Here is a 3,343-nt window from a genome sequence, read left to right on the forward strand (position 1 = left end):
CTCTCTCTCTCTCTCACACACACACACACATACACACACAGACACAGGGTTTGATTTACTATTTAATTTCTCATTTAATTTAATATATTGTAATAATTTAGAAGAAAAATAAGCAAGAAAACATTTTCTTCTTATTTCCAGAAAATAAAACGCAACACAAATGTATGGTTGCTCTCTTGAGCCACACGCAAGCAGGTTGCTGCAGAAAAACTCAAATGCGATCCATAGATCCTTCCTGATGTTTATGTGTGTTTCATGTCTCTGTAATATTAGTGCATGGAGGCGAAAGCGTCTGTTCTGCACCTGATGCATGAACATCTCACGTAAGTAAGTGCTGATGGGCAAATCTGCACAGATTAAGACGCAGCACAGTAGAGGGTTTGATTTACTATTTAATTTCTTATTTAATTTAATATATTGTAATAATTTAGAAGAAAAATAAGCAAGAAAACATTTTCTTCTTATTTCCAGAAAATAAAACGCAACACAAATGTATGGTTGCTCTCTTGAGCCACACGCAAGCAGGTTGCTGCAGAAAAACTCAAATGCGATCCATAGATCCTTCCTGATGTTTATGTGTGTTTCATGTCTCTGTAATATTAGTGCATGGAGGCGAAAGCGTCTGTTCTGCACCTGATGCATGAACATCTCACGTAAGTAAGTGCTGATGGGCAAATCTGCACAGATTAAGACGCAGCACAGTAGAAAACACACGACCGAGGGCCAGTGAAAGCGCTGATGAACAGAAATAGAATAGATTATTTCTTAATAGAAATTAATATTTAAATAAAGTGGCTAAAATGAGCTATTCATAAAATTAATGTAATTATTGTAAATTAATTGTTCATATATATTATAAAAATATTAAATTATATGAATGAATTAATTAATAAATATGTATATGTAAAATATTAACTTGTAGTCCTCATCCATACATTTCATATATTTTTTAAATGTTTTATTTTGATTTTTTTATTATTTTAAATATATGTTTTTATTTAGTTTGATTGACAATTGGAAGTATATATTTATTCATAAAATATTACAAATGAATTGTTCATATTATTTAATATATTATAAAAATATTAAATTATATGAATTAATTAATAAATATGTATATGTAAAAAATATATTTTTTAGATATTTAAGTGTTTTATTTAGATTTTTATCATTTGTTTAATGTATTATACAATATGAAACTATATATATATAATATTTCATATTTTTTATTAAGTGTTTTATTTTGTCTTTATTATTTTAAATGTATTTTTATTTACTTTTATTGAAAATACATTTTAAATGTATTTTAAAATGATTTTTATTTAATTTAAATGATTTAGTGATTTATTAAAATTTTTAATGCTTTCATTTTAAAATTATTTTTAATTTTTATTTGTGCTTTTATGATTGAATTAATTGTTTCATCATCTTCACAGTTCACTCACGGACCACTAGGGGTTTTGCGGCCCCTGTTTGGAAAGCCCTGTATGAGTACATCATGTCTATCAGTAATTTAATAAATGTTTTCTAATGGACATCAATCCTGTTTGGACCTGATCCACGCTGAGCTATAATTCTCATTAATGCTCTGTTCCTGTGCTTCAGTGTCACCGTCTCGTCTGGAGGCTCATAGCTGAGGCAAACCAGCAGGACTGTGTTTCCTTTGGAAAGCTCTTCATTAGGGGGACCGTATTTAATCTCATTATTGTGTTCCTCCGGTGTATTATAGCGTCATGTTTGTGAGCTCCTTCAGTGAAAATAAGCACCAGCGCTGAATTAGACGAAGCTGATGTAGGGCTGCATTACGTGAGATTTGGCATGAACTCAGTCCTAAATGGTTTTCCCAGAAGTCTCTGATAGATCAGACCGGGATGGTATCTGTGCACCGGATATATTTCTCTAAAACTCATTCATCTTGACTTCGATTAATCGAGTACAGGCTTTAAAACGAATTAACATTGCTCCAGTCATTAAACCGCGCTCATGCTCGCTTTCTTCATTAGAGAGCTCATACATGGTTTAATGCAACACCTGAGAAATAAAATTAATACTTAATATGAAGCATAAAAAGACACTTTTTGAGGGAAAATCACCCAAAATAAAAAATAAAAATAAATAAACAAATATGTATATTAATGTAAATATTAAATAATACAATGTAATATTATATTAGATACATTATTTATTATTTACATTAGTATTCATATTTATTACCCAAACAAAAAATAAGAACAAATAAAATAAAAGGAAAAATAAATATATATGTATATTAATGTAAATATTAAATAATATAATGTAATATATGTAATATTATATTAGATGAATTATTTATTATTTACATTAATATTCATATTACCCAAATAAGAACAAATAAAGTAATTAAAATTAAAGGAAAAATAAATATATATATTAATGTAAATATTATATTATATAGATTATTTATTATTTACATTCATATTCATATTTATCACCCAAACAAGAAATAAGAAAAAATAAAGTAATTAAAATAAAATTAAAATAAAAAAATAAATGTGTATATTAATGTAAATATTATATTATATACATTATTTATTATTTACATTCATATTCATATTTATCACCTAAACAAGAAATAAGAAAAAATAAAGTAATTAAAATAAAATTAAAATAAAAAAATAAATGTGTATATTAATGTAAATATTATATTATATACATTATTTATTATTTACATTCATATTCATATTTATCACCTAAACAAGAAATAAGAACAAATAAAGTAATTAAAATAAAAGGAAAAATAAATATATATATTAATGTAAATATGATATTGTATAGATTATTTATTATTTACATTCATATTCATATTTATCACGTTATTTATTATTTACATTAATATACATGTTAACTAATAATAAGAACAAATAAAATATATATGAATGTTAATGTAAAAAAAAATTATATATTTTTCTTTCTCTATATATCTATAATTATTATAAATAAAATGCTATAAATCAAGTGTTATTTTAGCATTATTGAGACGCTTTTATAGTTTTAATCAATATTTTGAACCAGTTTTTATTTTTATATTTTGTAGTTTTGTTTTATTTGTGGTTAGCTTTATTAATTTTGTTGTGTTTTTGTCATTTTAGCAATCTTTGATTTTTTTTATATATATAAATAAATGCCTATATAGTTTTCATTACATTTCGACTTTATTCTCGAAACATTTAGATTTTATTCTCTTAATTTCGACTTTATTCTCTTAATTTCGACTTTAATCTCTTAATTTCGACTTTATTCTCGAAACATTTTTACTTTATTCTCTTAATTTCGATTTTATTTTCTTATTTTCGACTTTAAGCTC

This window comes from Sinocyclocheilus grahami, unplaced genomic scaffold (assembly GCF_001515645.1).
Source record: "Sinocyclocheilus grahami isolate Dianchi unplaced genomic scaffold, SAMN03320097.WGS_v1.1 scaffold902.1, whole genome shotgun sequence".
Lineage (NCBI taxonomy): Eukaryota > Metazoa > Chordata > Actinopteri > Cypriniformes > Cyprinidae > Sinocyclocheilus > Sinocyclocheilus grahami.